Raw genomic sequence first — 17,476 nt, forward strand, 5'->3', positions numbered from 1 at the left:
ATCGCATTGCTGAGTGTCCGAAAAAAGAAGCTAAAGTCAAGCCAGAGACGCCTCGCGTCAATACTTTAGAATCGGTGCGTGCTTCATCCTCTATAGGATGTGTTATTTTTAAAGATCTGACAATAAATAATTTCAAATTTTCGGCGTTGCTGGATACAGCGTGCGACCTGTGTCTCTTGAGATACGACGTTCTCTTGATGCTAGGAGATATTGACTTATCTAGGGAACGACACCAGTTAAGAGGCATAGGCAATAGTGTTCTTCATACAGTTGGCGGATTCAATATCAAATTAAAAGCAGATGACGTCGAACTAGATGTAACATTTCACGTCGTCCGTGAGCGAGACATTGTGTATCAGGCAATCATTGGCAACAACGTTTTGAAACAGGTTGACTTGATTGTTTCGGAAGACAAAGTCGAGTTTAAGCCGAAAGGTAAGTTGAAACCAACTGAGTCTCCTGGGTTGAGGGAGCCAGAGTTAGAGATGTGTGTATTGCAGGAGTTTAAAGACTTATCGTTATCAATCGATGTAAAACCTAAAAACTAAGTAAATATTAACCTATCCTACCTAAACAGCGCGCAAGCTAAAGAAATTGAAACTGCTGTGAAAGGTTATTCGCCGATGAAGCATCAGGAATCCCCAGTTGTGATGAAAATTTGTTTAACTGATGATAGTCCTGTTTTTCAAGGACCACGTCGAATGTCATACTCTGACAGGTGGATCGTTGACAATCAAGTTGCCGAGTGGCTAAGGGAAGGCATTATCCAACCCAGTGCCTCAGAGTATGCATCGCCAATTGTCCTTGTACCGAAAAAGGACGGTAGTAAAAGATTGTGCTGCGATTATCGTCATCTTAATGAGAAGATAATCAAAGACAATTTTCCCATGCCACTCATGGATGATGTGATTGAGAGGCTGCAAAGTGCACGCGTATTCACAACCCTAGATTTGAGAAATGGTTTCTTCTACGTCCCAATCGAACCAGCATCCAGGAAATACACTTCGTTTGTTACCCATCAAGGACAATTCGAATTTTTGTATGTTCCCTTTGGAATTTCGAATTCTCCTGCTGTATTTACCAGATACATTTACGCCGTGTTTAGGGACCTTGTTGGGAATAACACTGTAGTAACATACATGGATGATCTTATCATTCCCTCTAAGGATGTGGATCAGGGGATAATAAAGCTGAAGGCAGTTTTAGATCGGGCAGCACAGTTTAATTTGCACATTAAGTGGGAAAAATGTCAATTTCTCAAAACAAAAGTAGACTTCTTAGGGTATATAGTGGACGGAGGTATGATAAGACCATCAGAAGGTAAAACCGAAGCAGTAAAGACTTTTCCGATCCCAAATGACAAAAAAGCATTGCAAAGGTTTCTCGGATTAACGTCTTATTTCCGCCGATTTATTGAAGGGTGTGCAATGATCGCCAAACCATTGTCTGACCTTTTTCGTAAAGACGCCAAATTTGTTTTTGGGGAATGTCAACAGGCCACGTTTCAGCAGCTGAAGGTAGCATTGATCAGTGCACCGGTTTTGAAACTTTATAACGCAAAGGCCTTTACTGAGGTTCATACTGACGCGTCTATGTATGGGTACGGAGGAGTACTCCTACAGAGAGACAGTGAAGACCAGCTATTCCATCCGGTCCAGTATATGAGCCGAAAGACAAAACCGGTTGAGGAGAAGTACCACTCAAATGAGCTGGAAGTGCTAGCTATAGTGGAAGCTCTCAAGAAATGGCGGGTATATTTGATGGGAATTCACTTCAAGATTGTCACGGATTGCAACGCGTTCACCATGACAATGAAGAAAAAGGACGTGCCTCTAAGGGTAACTCGTTGGGCAATGATGTTACAGGATTACGATTACGAGATCGAGCATCGTAGTGGCACCAAAATGCGTCACGTTGACGCGTTAAGTAGGGTAGCCTGTTTGATGCTAGATGATTCATCAATCCATAGACTCAAACAAGCTCAGCAGCAGGATGAATGGATTCGAGCGATTTGTAAGGTCTTGGAGAGAGAGACGTACGAAGATTTCTTTATGAAGCACAACCTCTTGTATAAGGATCTTGTAAAGGAACTTATAGTAGTACCCTCGGTTATGGAAGACGAGATAATAAGAACAGCACACAAGCAGGGGCATTTCTCAATAAAGAAAACCCAAGACGCTGTTGAGAAAAACTTTTTCATACCACAACTTAACTCAAAAATATGCAAAATCGTAAGGAGTTGTGTAGAATGCATTGTTACTGACGCGAAGGCTGGGAGGAAAGAAGGTCTGCTGAATCCCATAGATAAAGAGACTCGCCCTCTAAGCACTTACCATATCGACCATGTAGGGCCCATGAAGCCAACAAAGAAGGCCTACAATTATATTTTGGTTGTGGTGGATGCCTTTTCCAAATTTGTGTGGTTGTACCCAACCAAAAATACTGGTGCTGAAGCTGTCGTTGACCGTCTTTCCAAACAGGCAGCGAATTTCGGGAATCCTAGGCGTATAATAACAGACCGTGGAGCCGCTTTCACAGGTAACCTCTTTAAAGGATACTGCGAAAAAGAAGGTATTGAGCATTTATTAATAGCAACGGGAGTTCCGAGGGGAAATGGCCAAGTCGAGCGGATGCACCAAATAGTTGTGCCAATGTTGTCAAAGTTGTGCGCGGAGGAGCCGAAATGCTGGTATAAGCACATAGAAAGAGTTCAGCAGGCCATAAATAACACTCCAACGCGTAGTACAAAGTTTTCACCTTTCAAAATATTGACGGGGTGTGATATGAGGGTAACCGGGTTGTCGGAATTAAATGAGTTTTTACAGAATGCAGCTTTCGATGAGCTAAATTTAGAACGTGAAACTATACGGGAACAGGCCAAAGAAAATATTGCGTTGATGCAGAAAGCAAATAAACGTAGCTACGATACTAAAAGAAAAGAAGCAGTGAGGTACAAACAAAACGAGTTAGTTGCCATCAAGCGCACTCAATTTGGGAGTTGCCTTCGGTTAAGGCCGAAGTACCTTGGCCCTTACAAGATTGTGAAAGTTCTTGCTCATGATCGCTACGAGGTAGAAAAGGTTGGTAAAGGTGAAGGTCCGGGACGAACGACCACAGTCGCCGAGTATATGAAAAAGTGGGACCCATCGTTCGAGCCGAACGATTAGTCAGGATGGCCGAATGTGGGATCGCATGCCTTAACGTGATATCCCTAAACATGCCATAAGGTACGATCCTGCAAATACACTAATATGCAACCTTGCACAACAACCCTTTCTTGACGAACGACAACAAAACGAGGACAGCATAAAACGACATTGACGAACGAATGGACAGTTGCAATTTGAATTGGAGACGACACGGACCGCCTAAATATAAGCCAATCTAATTAGTTCGACTATAAGTTTTTTCATAGTTATTCTACACTTCAACAGTTTAAATATTGAATAAAATAATAAATCCACTAAATTTTAAACGGTCGTGTGTTTAATTTAACTGTGACTCTACATGTATACACAAGCCACAAAACACTTAGTCCGAGCATCGCCTATTTCAATAAAAATACTTTCTACCTCACTGGTATGGTCTGAGCGATAAATTACTTTTGGATTCAGAAAATTTTAGCAGTATATAGCAACTCCACCACCACGGATATTATTTTTCCTGTCATTTCTCAGCAATACATATTTATCTAATGAACATGAATGATCCTCAACGCCATATTTGAACCACGTTTCGGTAATACAAATTAAGTCAATGTTTAGATCAGTGTAGCGTCATGTAGTGCCAGCCAACTAAAAACTAAAATAAAACTAAAAACTAAAATAGCTGGCATCACCCCCACATGCAACCATGCATGTATGTACTTGGTGTTACTGGGTGAGAGAGTCGAATGACGGAGAGAATTCTGATTGGCTGAATCTTCCGTTACTCGACTCTATCACGCCACTGCATCATGCGATTTTACCGCTATGCACTTTTGGCATAGCGGCAGGGCTGCTTTGAAGCGTCAGCAGTTTTGAGTTTTTGGGCAGTGTTTGAAGTGAACCGGCTGCCGCAATACACGCGAGAAAGAACGGCGTAGTTAATAAGACTAAGAATAAAATAACTAAGGACTAGGTTTATTAAAACTAAACATTTATTTTGCAAATAAAACTTAAAGCAACTTAACAAACAAACATAAGAGAACTTTAATAAAAAAGTAACTAAAATTAAAGCAAGTGCGGTGTTTATTTATTTTGTGTGTGTGGGCGCGCGAGGGGCTGTATGCCCAAAATTAAGTGGCATCGAAATGCCACTTTACATGGCGACCGTGACATTTTTCGTTCGTGCGCTAAAAATTATAAAAAGTTAGTGCAAGTTCTTCTTTATTAGAAATACAGTGTAAGCAAGTCTAGAGCAGCAGTGGTGACTGCAAATTATTCCATCGCACCGGAAAATGCACTAGAAGAATTGGAACAATTAGTCGGTGTGCCACGTGCTAATTTCTTACTTACGATTAAAACATTTTCATACATTTTGCGGCTTACAACAACATTTGTTATAAAGCCGACGCTTTCGCATTATGAATTGCGTGAAAAACTAAAATTACAAATGGTGCAAAAATCGACCCTATTGTTAAATTATGGGCCCATCAAACTACGCCCATTACAAATAAATTAGCCTGCGAACAATAAGAACCAAAAAAAATACATCATGTGAAATGCAAATTAAATGTTGAAATATCATCGCACTGTGAACAGCGTGAACACCAGCGTTAGCTATGTTAGAATTAGAAACAAGTACGGGTGAAGATAAGAAGTGGGAGATGAGCCACGAGGAAGTCGAGACCAAACCTATCAACGACAAATTTATACCAACACAACGGGCGACGTGAAGTCAATTTAAAATATATCTTATCGTAAGCGGAAATCTTGCTAAAACAAAGATTTTTATAAAAATATTTTTTCTATGCTTTTAAAACTATAAATCTTTTATTTCCAATCAATTAATAACACTCTTTTCCACACAAACGCTTATGAAAATAATTTAAAGTTGATAAATAGTCAATTAATATTAATATAATAGTAATATAATATTTATCGTTTATCTCTGCAAGTTTTCTTGAAGTCGTTTGAAGAGTTTGTGATAAATAGAAACTTTTTATAAAAGAAAATGTTTATATTTTCAATAATATTATGTATTGTAATATATTTACATTTGAAGTAATTCAGAATTTCATGCACACATTAAACGAAGAAGGCTTAATAAAATAAAATTGTTTATATACAGCCATTCCCTCTCATAAATAAACGTTTATGAAATAATTTGGAATTTTTTTTTGGAACTTTCCAAGTTGTAAAATATGGACAAATATTTTCGTGTTTTTGTCCGCAAGCGTACATAATGCGTTTGGATGAAAAATTTCAAATATTACAAATTTGAAATATAAAACTTATCGCTTCTTAAATCTTAATAAATCGTTTTAAGCATCTTTTAAACATTTTTGAAGTAATGCCTTGTTGCAAATACACCTAACAAAAAAATGTATACACTTTAGGGCAGTTCAGAGTTTTGTGCATTAGATATTGAGGAAAAAATGTTTCTTCGTCATTTGAAAAAATTGTTTTTTTGATTTTGTTATGCATTGACAATGAGGAAAAAATTAACTTCGGGTTTTAATGTCGCGTATTAGCCTTGACGTATCAAATGCATAGCAGTATACATTTTTCGCGTTTTGGTGTAAACGTACTACACCAGTTTGTAAACACTATGACCACTTCCACAAAATCCTGAGCTCCCCTATTTTTTTTAAATATGAATGCCATAAAATGAAATTTTTGCCTTCGTATATGTACATAAACCACATGAATTTAATATGGAAAAAATTAAAATATTTTCATCAACCACAACTTAAACAAAGCGTTTCGTTTGCTGTAGATATTATATATATACATGTTCTCGTGAAACGGTTTGGAAGCTTTATTAATAGCGGTGCGTCCGCAATATAATAGAAGATTTTTTTTGATAGAAAGCGGTGAGTCCGTGATACAATATACGTCATACTTTCAATATAAAGCGATGTGGTCGTAAACATCGCCGTATATTCGAACAAAAAAAAATAAAATTTTGGTTAGGCTTGTGGAAACAAGTGCGGTTTTTCTATATTTTTTTTCCAATAGTCCGAAAAAAAAATATACCAGCCTGTTTCGGTTTTTCACAAAATAAATAAAACCGGAACACGCTTGCCTATTTCCTTTTGCAAAGCCCATTCTGGGGGGCGAGAAACCACAGACCAAGTGTCCTTTTTAGGACAGCCTGTCCATTGGTTAGCTAGCGGGGCTAACCTAGTGGGGGACAGTCGGTAAGTCCGACTAAGTTCGGCACGGAAGGGGGGTAGGCATTTCTCTAGCCTATAATTTAGAGAAAATCCGCAGACCGGATGTTCCTTTGTTTTCAAGAAAAAAAAATTATATAATTTTCTTAACCAAACTTACCATTTTATAAAACTCATACCAAACGCGACAAATATTAACCGGATTTTCAAATAATATTTACAAAATATTTACCTGATTTACAAAATTTTTTCTCTTAAAATAATTTTCAATAAAATTACCCTGTTTCAAACACATGTCCGATTCTGAGGGCAATTCCAGCGATAAATCAAGCCCTAAAGGAAGGTGTTCACTAGCTCGTCAAGAAGATTTTTTAGGATTTAATGACTCAGATATCGCAGAAAATAATACTTCAAATTTTCAGTCAGTAACTAATATTATAAACACTCAGCCTTCAGCAAATTCGTCTAATAATTCAGACAACCTACTAACTAGCACTTCCAATTTTCAGTCAGGAACTGACTTTTCCAATTCTCACTCTACTTCAAATTCTTCTAATTTGCCTTCAACAAATAATTCTTCAGATTTACAATCGAATAACAATATTTCAATCATGGCAACCTCAGAACAGAAAAAGGTGTTCATTACCAGTTGCGCCTCAATTATTAGGGACAACTACAGCGGCGATCCACTGGCATTAGAATCTTTTATCGACAAAATAAAATTAATTGAAATCTTCTCAGATGAAAATTTAAATAGTACTTTTATTGCATTTTTGAAATCCAAACTTGAGGGAAAAGCACGCGAAGCATTACCAACCGTAATAAATTCAGTCGATGACATAAAGACTGCCTTGAGAAATAGAATAAAACCCGACAACTCGAAAGTTGTTTCTGGTAAAATCGCGTCTTTACATGTCATCAATAATAATTACTCAGACTTTGCTAAGCGCGTTGAAGAACTCTCCGACGCATTGGAACGTTCTTTGATTATTGAAGGTATGACACAAGCCAAGGCACATGAAATGGCCGTAGAGCAAACAGTGAATGTGTGCAGGTTGAACACTCGTTCAGAATTGGTCAAATCCATCCTGGCTTCAACTACCTTCAATGATTCAAAAGACGTAGTTGCAAAAATGATAGTCGAACGTAATAATGAGGTAAAAGAAAGGCAAGTACTAGCATTCCGTACTCGTGGTAATTGGCAAAATAGTTTTCGAGAAAATTATAGAGGTAATAATTTCAATAATAGGTACAACAATCCAAACGCAAGATTCAACAATAACAATAGAAATAATTACAACAATAATAATTACGGGTACACTAATTCTAATAGAGGTAATAATGACAGATATAGCACTAATAGAAACAATCAGCCTAGTAGTAGTAACAATAATGCTAATAATAATAGACGTTCAAATTCGCGAAGTAATGCCAATGTACGCGCTTTAAACGTGAACGACCCTCAGGAGCGAACACTGGGGGACCGGGATCACGATTTAGACAATTAAACGAATCTTCTTCAAAAATATTAAAATCCATCTACTGCTTGAACCTTAATTATTCAGATTTTATTGAACTTCAATGTAGCGATTCCTACAAACCATGTACTTTTCTAGTAGATTCACAAGCAGATATTTCTTTAATCAAAATTTCAAGTTTATATCAAAATTGTAACTTTAATACTAACGAAATAACAAACATAACAGGCGTAACGCCTGAAACAATTTCAACTTTAGGAACCTTAAAAACCAACTTAATTGCATATAAATTCTTAATACCGCATACTTTACATGTAGTTAACGACGATTTCAATATACCTTCAGACGGAATACTCGGCAAAGACTTTTTAAAATTTAATAAATGCATTATTAATTACGCAAGCGATAGCATAACTATTAATACCGGATTAGATAACGCAAATATACCAATTTTACACGGCACAAGTAACGATTCTTTAGTTATTCCTCCGAGATGTGAAGTTTATCGGTTATTTAAATTACCAAAATGCGATAATCCTGTTTTTGTAGACTCGCAAGAAATCTGTAATGGTGTTTTTACGGCAAAGTGCATTGTTGACACAAATAATCCAGTTATAAAAATTTTAAATATTACTGACGAAGTAAAACATGTCAACAATTGCAATATCGTAACGGAAGATATCACCAACTACAATGTCTACAAAATCAATGAAACTTCAAAAGATCAAAAACGCTTAGAGGAATTAACGAAAATTTTGAAAAATCAAATGCCGGGTTATGCTCAAAAACAATTACTAGATTTATGCTTAAAATATGCCGATGTATTCGCTTTAAAAACTGATCGTATGACTTTAAATAACTTTTACGAACAAAAGCTACGTTTAACTGATAAAAATCCAGTCTATATAAAAAATTATCGTTTACCATATACACAACGTGAAGAAATTAATAAACAAGTCGAAGATTTAATGCGAAATGATTTAATAGAACCCAGCTTTTCTAATTATAACAGCCCTTTAATTTTGGTGCCGAAAAAGGATCCTACAGGCCAAAAGTCTTACCGTATGTGCGTTGATTTCAGAGCAGTCAACAAAAAGCTTATCGCAGACAAATTTCCGTTGGCACGCGTAGACGACATACTCGACAATCTTGGCAGAGCCAAATATTTTTCGACTTTAGATCTTTTTTCTGGTTTTCACCAAATACCACTTCATGTTAATTCTAGAGACGTTACATCTTTCAGTACAGATCGAGGAGCTTTTCGTTGGAAAGTTTTACCTTTCGGTTTAAATATAGCACCAAACTCTTTTTCACGTATGATGTCATTAGCATTTTCAGGCATTTCGCCAAATCAAGCTTTTATGTACATTGACGATGTTATCGTCATCGGATGTAGCGAGACACATCACCTCAAAAATTTAGAAAAAGTTTTCGAAACTTGCAGAAAATTCAATTTAAAGTTAAATCCCAACAAATGCAATTTCCTTCGTTCTGAAGTAACTTTTTTAGGCCATAAATGCACCTCCAAAGGCCTGCTGCCAGATGACTCAAAAATAGACGCAATTAAAAAATACACTAAGCCTAAAGACAAGGACGCTGTTAGGCGGTTCGTTGCATTTGCAAATTATTATAGGCGTTTTATACCTAACTTTGCGTCACTGGCAGCCCCTTTAAATCGTCTAAATCGGAAAAAAGTTGAATTTGTTTGGGATGATGCTTGCGAAAATGCTTTCGAAAAATTAAGATTATCATTAATGTCTCCTCAATTATTACAATACCCTGATTTTTCAAAAGAATTTATTATCACTGTAGATGCATCTAAGAGTGGTTGTGGCGCTATATTAAGCCAAAAGCATGGAGATAATGACTTACCGATTTGCTTTGCATCAAAATCTTTCAATAAAGCCGAACAGAAAAAGGCAATCATAGAATTAGAACTTTTAGCAATACATTTTGCTATAAAACATTTTCGGCCGTATGTCTACGGTACACATTTCACGTTAAAATCAGACCATAGACCATTAGTTTATCTATTCAATATGAAAGATCCTTCCTCGAAACTCTCTAGAATCAGATTAGATTTATCAGAATACAATTTTACAATTGAATATATTAAAGGAAAATCGAATGTTGTGGCTGATGCTCTTTCGCGTATAAGTATAGACGAGATTAAAGATTCGACAAAACACGTTTTAGCCGTTAAAACGCGATCACAAACTAAACAACAAGAATTACAAAATGAAAAAATAAGTTTAAATGATACGACCTCTAACGATAATAAAGTACAAGTTTATGATAAATTTTCATACGATTTTTCAAAAAAGATACCGCGAGTAAAATCAACAATACAATATAATAAACATAAGGAGATCTCCAATTTACAAATTTATGCGCATTTAAAACATAAAAAATATAATTTACTTAATATCGTGACTGCTAACGAAATAACGAATTTAGATGAGTTACTTTCGAGGCTGGAAAAAGCAGCCGACAATCACAATATTAAACAATTAGAATGGCCAAAAAATGATATATTTTTCAATAATTTTTCAATTACGAATTTTAAAATCCGCGGAAATGAAATTTTAAAATCATTACAAATAATATTGACGGACCCTGTAGAGACCGTAACAGACAATGAACAGAAACAAAAACTTATGACAATTTATCACCAAGATCCACTGTTAGGAGGTCATTGCGGAACAAAAAGGTTATATGCCAAATTAAGAACTAAATATTACTGGAAAAACATGATACGTGATATAGCGAAATTCGTGAAAAATTGCAATAAATGTCTTTTAAATAAAGTGAGACCAAAAACAAAAGAAAATCTTGTCCTTACTCCAACACCATGCAAACCATTTGACATAGTGATTATCGACACAATAGGTCCACTTCCAGAATCAAACTATGGTAACAAGTTCGCTGTTACTATGATTTGTGACTTTTCTAAATACCTGGTAACAGTAGCTGTACCAGATAAATCAGCAAAAACTATCGCATGTGCTATTTTTGAAACCTTTATACTAACATATGGTACAATGAGAGCCATTAGATCCGATTTAGGGACGGAATACAAAAATGAATTATTCTCGGAATTAACAAAACTTTTAAAAATTAATCATGATTTCTCAACAGCTTATCACCACGAAACTGTTGGTACTGTTGAAAGAAACCATAGAGTCTTTAACGAATATTTACGTGCATATCTAGATGAAACGTATTCAGATTGGGATACGTATTTGAAGTATTTTACATTTTTACATAATACTACAAGTAGTTCGGTTTTTGATAATAAATTTACTCCTTTCGAATTAATATTTGGCAGAAAATCTACAATGCCACATGAATTACAAAAGGAACAAATCGATCCGATCTATAATGTAGAAAATTATACAAAAGAACTAAAATATAGAATGCAAAAATCTCATAAAATGGCAAGAAATTTGATTAGTAAACATAAAATTAGAAATAAAGAATTGTACGATAAAACGGCTAAGCCTTTAGAAATTAAAATTAATGATAGGGCTTTAGTGGAAACAGAACCGAGAGATAAACATAGAAATATATATCAAGGTCCCTACATAATAAAGAATATCGATGGACCAAATGTAAAAATTTTTGATGAAATTAATAAAATTGAAAAAATTGTACACAAAAATCGTATACAAAAAATTAATTAAATTGATAGCCGAAAATAATCTTTAAATATAAACCTACTTTAAGAACACGCCAATGAAAGCCAAACTAAACAAACTATTAATGTTAATTCTTAATACGGCCTAATGTACAAAATTCATATGTTAAAGTGAAATACTTAATAAATATATATTTACTCAATTTAATAATAAGCATATAAATAGTAACGGTTCATTTCAAACTAAAAACATTATTTTTTACATATTTCATTTTCTTATAAATTTATATCTTAACCCTAGTAAAGCCTAAAGAAGAATGTGGCAAGACTGATCACCTTGCCAAATTCTTCTTTTCCAAAGGGGGATGATGTAGCGTCATGTAGTGCCAGCCAACTAAAAACTAAAATAAAACTAAAAACTAAAATAGCTGGCATCACCCCCACATGCAACCATGCATGTATGTACTTGGTGTTACTGGGTGAGAGAGTCGAATGACGGAGAGAATTCTGATTGGCTGAATCTTCCGTTACTCGACTCTATCACGCCACTGCATCATGCGATTTTACCGCTATGCACTTTTGGCATAGCGGCAGGGCTGCTTTGAAGCGTCAGCAGTTTTGAGTTTTTGGGCAGTGTTTGAAGTGAACCGGCTGCCGCAATACACGCGAGAAAGAACGGCGTAGTTAATAAAACTAAGAATAAAATAACTAAGGACTAGGTTTATTAAAACTAAACATTTATTTTGCAAATAAAACTTAAAGCAACTTAACAAACAAACATAAGAGAACTTTAATAAAGAAGTAACTAAAATTAAAGCAAGTGCGGTGTTTATTTATTTTGCGTGTGTGGGCGCGCGAGGGGCTGTATGCCCAAAATTAAGTGGCATCGAAATGCCACTTTACATCAGCAAATACATATGAAAGGTAGTCTAATTTATGAACCGTAAGACTGCGAGTATTCAAATGACACACATTGAATGTTGGATGTTTTTTACGTATTTAACTCAAGATACATCTTACCTGCCCACTGTCAGTACAATCTTTGTTCACTTCATACATTATCAAAACAAACAAGCAAGACGATATCAACAGAGCAGCAGAGGAAAGTTTTAAACGTGGTAGAGAAAAAGAGTATAGAGTGTGAAATGGGAAGAGAAATAATAGTGTCAGTATAAAAGAATATATTACGCATTAAAACTAAGCAAAGCATTATACTAGGGTGTTGCGTATTATATTTATAGACGAAATAACATTGGAAATTCCACCTTTTCTATTTACACCACTTTATGCGGTAGTTACTCACGAACGTACGTACCAAAAACGTGTCAGCTGACACGACCTATCTTATGAGTGTGCAATGTAAACGAAAACTCACCGACGTGCAACGCCCGTACGTACGTAGCCCGGAACGTAGAAATCAAAACAATTTTGATTTTTTCCGTAAGAACGTGTCAGCTGATCGCTCTCTCACTAGACAGAGTTGCCTAGTAAACTTTTGTGCGCTAATTTTTGACCGTTTGCAATTTTATGCAAAAACACCTAATTAAAATTTGAAAAATTGTGAAAATAATTCGAAATAATTATGTAAAAGTGCTGATTATAAATATGTAATCTATTTGTACTTATTTAATATGTATTCCGGCCTTTTACAATATCAAAAATTAAATTGGAAAAAGTTGATGTTTCCATAAGCATACATGCAAAATGGTCAATGGCAACAGTGCTTATCTGTAAACAATACACACACAAATATGTTATGTACATGTACACAGACGCACACATTGATTCCTACGGGCTTGAGAGTTCGGTCAAACGTGCTTCGTACGACAAACGTCCTTACGTACGGCACACGTCGGTGGGTAGCTGCCGCATTACTCTCTTTTCAAAGGCATTTAAAAGTTGCTACATGCAACATGTTGCTAAAGATCTAAGTTTACGGTATTTCCAAATCTGTGGTGAAAAAGCAATGGAAGGACTTAGAGTGAAATTCAAACAGTTTTAGATGAAATATAAGGCGGAGTAATATTTTCTAGAACACCAAAGTTGTCTCTGTTACAGATTTTTTACAAATATGTCAAAGACCCCATGAACCCATTCAATTTTTTATCGCAAATAAAAAATAATTTAGACGTGCTGGGTTTATATGCATGATCAGTCTTAGTTGGGTTTGTTTTTTGTTTTTTGTTGGAAAATATCATTTTGCAAGAAAGTTTTCTGATTTTGTTGTATTTTGCTTTTATTATGACGCTATTTTACTCAATGCATATAGTTCTTCTGCAGCATAGCGACTGATGCTGTGGTTGTTTTATCAGTCCTTAGCCCCATTCAATGGGCACGAGCACTCACAAATTGTCATCAAAGTTCTCTAACGGGAGTCGACGAAAACTGGCTGTTTCAAAGGACGGCGGACCATAGGGAGATAGGTGTTAGAGGCGTAATTGAAAAGATGGTTGGTGTCATCTGGGGACACATTCCATGCACGACATACATTACGTATCCAGAGCGAAGTTGGGCCAGGGTGACTCGTGTCTCCTTTGGTAGTGTGCTTTCTTCTTCTACAAGGGCGGGATATAGCATATTAATAACTTCACAGCGCGCGGCCTGGCAAAGGCGTTTACCGATTCTGTGTGGATTTGGCTTAGGGCCTGCTTATGCTTATCTGGCTGTATTGGCAGGTGCTGGATCTCGTCATAGTGCTTATGGAAATGCTCCCTTAATCCCCGTGGAGGAGGTGCCAGATCAAGCAGTTGTTTGCTAGGATGTCCTGGTTTGTGACCATTTAGCAAAAATTGCCTGTTCAGCATTTCATTGTGCTCTTTAATATTGAGCTCTTTGGCCTCACTATGTAGGTGGTGTCGAAGGGTCATAAGGAGACATCCGGTGCCAGTTCAGATTGCGGCATTTTGACAGGCCTGTAGCCTTACCAAGCATGTATTCTGAAGGACCAGGCGACCGAACTGGTGATGCGTAGGTCATGAGCGGCCGCCAATTGCGTTGTACGTAGTTAGTAACATTTTTTATCTTTTCCACAGGTGCTGTCAGCAAGCGACTTGTGGATTTTGGTGCGCCTTTGTACTTTAGATACATTTAGATACTTAGTGAATAATAACGTGACCTAACGCATTCCGCTAATAGTTATTTGCACATTTCCTTGACTTGAAAATTAAAATACTTTCTAACACCAACAAAAACAAAACATAAGAGTTATTCCCAAAACTAATATTATTTAAACACCTCATTTACGTGCTGTCTGCTGCTCTAAAAAAAATGTGAATAATTTAACAACCCGTTAAGTGAGCACTAAAATTAAATCCATAAATCATTTTTGCCACGTTTTCACAAGTTTTTGAAGCCAAAATATTGGTTTGGTGCTCAACTCAGCTTGATAACATAGAAACACCGAGCTACAGACAACCAGAAGTAACGGAATAGTCGTGCAAATTTCACCTCGTGCTCGTAACGCCAAATGCGCTTTAAGATGCTGTAAAGTTGGCATTCACCACACCCTGCTCCCTCTCTATTTTAATTCATGATCATGTCCTTGCCACTTACACGTATTTTAATTTCACTGTGTTTACAAGTAATTTGCAGCCAAACGTAAGAAAAACATTTAGAAGACATTTTTAGTTTATGTTATTTTGTGAAGACGCAGGCGATTTTGAATACGCGCCAAGGAGACATGAAACGCAAATAATGCGCATACAAAAATTTTCTATTATCACAAGCAAGAAATTGGCGGACATTTAAGTCTCTGGATAAAGGCTCAGTGGAACTCTATGCAGCTACACACCTTCCATTCATATCTTTGTCCATGCAAATAAAAAGCATTAGATACGCAAAATTTGTTGCTGATTCAGTGAGATACTTCGCCGACGTTCCAGCACATATTCAGCCACCTGCCAGTTACAAACCGGAAAGCTAAATGAAACGACCCTCAGACATTCACAGTCGTTGGGCGCAAGTAGTTTATAATTGAATAATTTATATTATTTAACATGTTTGTTCTAAACTAAAGAAAACACTATGCCCTGTCCAGTCAACTTTGGTTGTTAGAATTATTATCTTCGCTACAGATTTACTTAACACTCAGCCGGCATTACCCAATGAACAAAAAAAATGCAGATTATATATCAACGTCTTTCTTCGACTTGATGTGTCTATATGTTACCAGAAGTTGTTTGACAATCAAACAGAAACCCCACAATTCGGTATCAGGAATTATGTTATAAAATAACTCCGTCCTCTTGACAAATACTAGAAGTTTTCTGCAACCAAGCTTAATTGCTTCGAGATTTGGAAGCTCTGCTACCCTTAAAGATGGAGCAGGACGCGAATAAAGAACTTCTCAACCGTTACTTCTCTCAGCCTGCTTTTCCTACATTTGCCTCTGAAGAGGCTTTACTTAAAAGCATGTAAAGCAAAGATATGCATAATGTGATGAACATTGGCATCACTAAGCTGCTACTAAATAAATGCACAACAACAATAAAGCAGCCACTCTTATGTAGAAGGCGATGAAGAAATATCTCATACACACAAATATGCAGTCATCAGCCGAAGTAGTTACTCACACATACACACAAGCCTGAGATACCACTGTTCGTGAAATTACTAGACCTTAGGAGAAATGGGTGAACGAGGAAACCGAGTATATAAAAGCAGCACAAGCTGAGTAATAACTAATCAGTTTTGATTTAAACACGCTATTGGTTGAGAAGTATAATTGTGAATTACTACTGCCAAAGTAATCTAAATAAAGACCTCTTTGCAATACTGAATATTGGAGTGCTTTATTCAACAGTTTAGCGAATCGAACGTTAGCAGAAGATAAATAAATATCAGAAATCCCCAGAATTCGTTACAATACCATAGCACAAATTTGCTCCCAATGCGTATGCGAAAGAGCAATAACTTTTAATTTTTAGAGACACATGATGTAAAACCAGAAAGCAGTGTTCAGATAGACTGCCCATCAAAAGCCCTAAGTATCCTCTCCTTTTAGGAATATTAGCAACTTTGTAAATCTAATAGCAAAAAATCGAACATGGCCTTAGAAATTTGTCAGCCGCGTGCTTCCATCAATGCATTTCTTGCTTGTTTTATCATATGCAAATCCTGTCTCCTCTCAATGTCTTCCAAGCGATTTGGGGTGTCTACCGTCGATTTATCGAGTGGTGCACCCTCTTTTGCAGATCATCAGCCCTTTCGTTACCTTCTACCCTTTTATGACCAAGAATCCAGTATAGATGTATTGTCCGGCCTGATCAAAGTCTATTCAATGCTTGTTTGTATTCCATGATCTGGCAGCCTACTTATTTCTGTATCGATACAGCAGATCCGACCTCTTTTGTTACTTTGGAACCAGCGGTATACACGCAATATCTGCACTTTCCGTCAGCTCTGCGACCCCAATATCTCTTTCGAAAGTCTGGCATAGGACCCTGATGTCTAATTCCATTCAACATATATTATATTAGTGTTGACTGGAGCATTCATCAGTCGAGTAAACATCACCTGGCACAACAGATAACCTTATTTCGAGCTTCAAACCGCGCGAAGTTTATCAACCTCAACCCATTTGGAAATGTACCATCGTGATGCTGTATTTTTCAACTGTAGAACGAATGATCTTTTCTTGCCCACCCTGGGCAATAAAGCGAACAAGCGCGAAGTTGACCTTATGTTTTTTATCAACTACGCTAAAATAGGATAGTTGAAAAATGCTCCTTTCCATCTGTTAACAACAATACTCGGCTCCGAAATCACTTTCCCAGCGGTAAACATAAGGTCCTATTGTTGTTCCGCTTTATCTCAATCATCAAGCTTCCTAAATGACAGTGTTGCCAGCATTTACATTCACATCAACCAGCCGCTCATTTAAACCTTATACTTCAAGAATCCAGAATTTCAGGTACATGCCCTAAAGTCGTAGTCCTTAAAACGTTGCCCATGATCGTCATCAGCAAAAACAAATACCGTCAGAGACTTGTTACCCAGTTTTTTCACTGATTTTTAAGGGGCGGGTCCCAAATACATCGGACAACC

Source organism: Eurosta solidaginis, unplaced genomic scaffold (genome assembly GCF_040869045.1).
Source record: "Eurosta solidaginis isolate ZX-2024a unplaced genomic scaffold, ASM4086904v1 ctg00000151.1, whole genome shotgun sequence".
Taxonomy (NCBI): domain Eukaryota; kingdom Metazoa; phylum Arthropoda; class Insecta; order Diptera; family Tephritidae; genus Eurosta; species Eurosta solidaginis.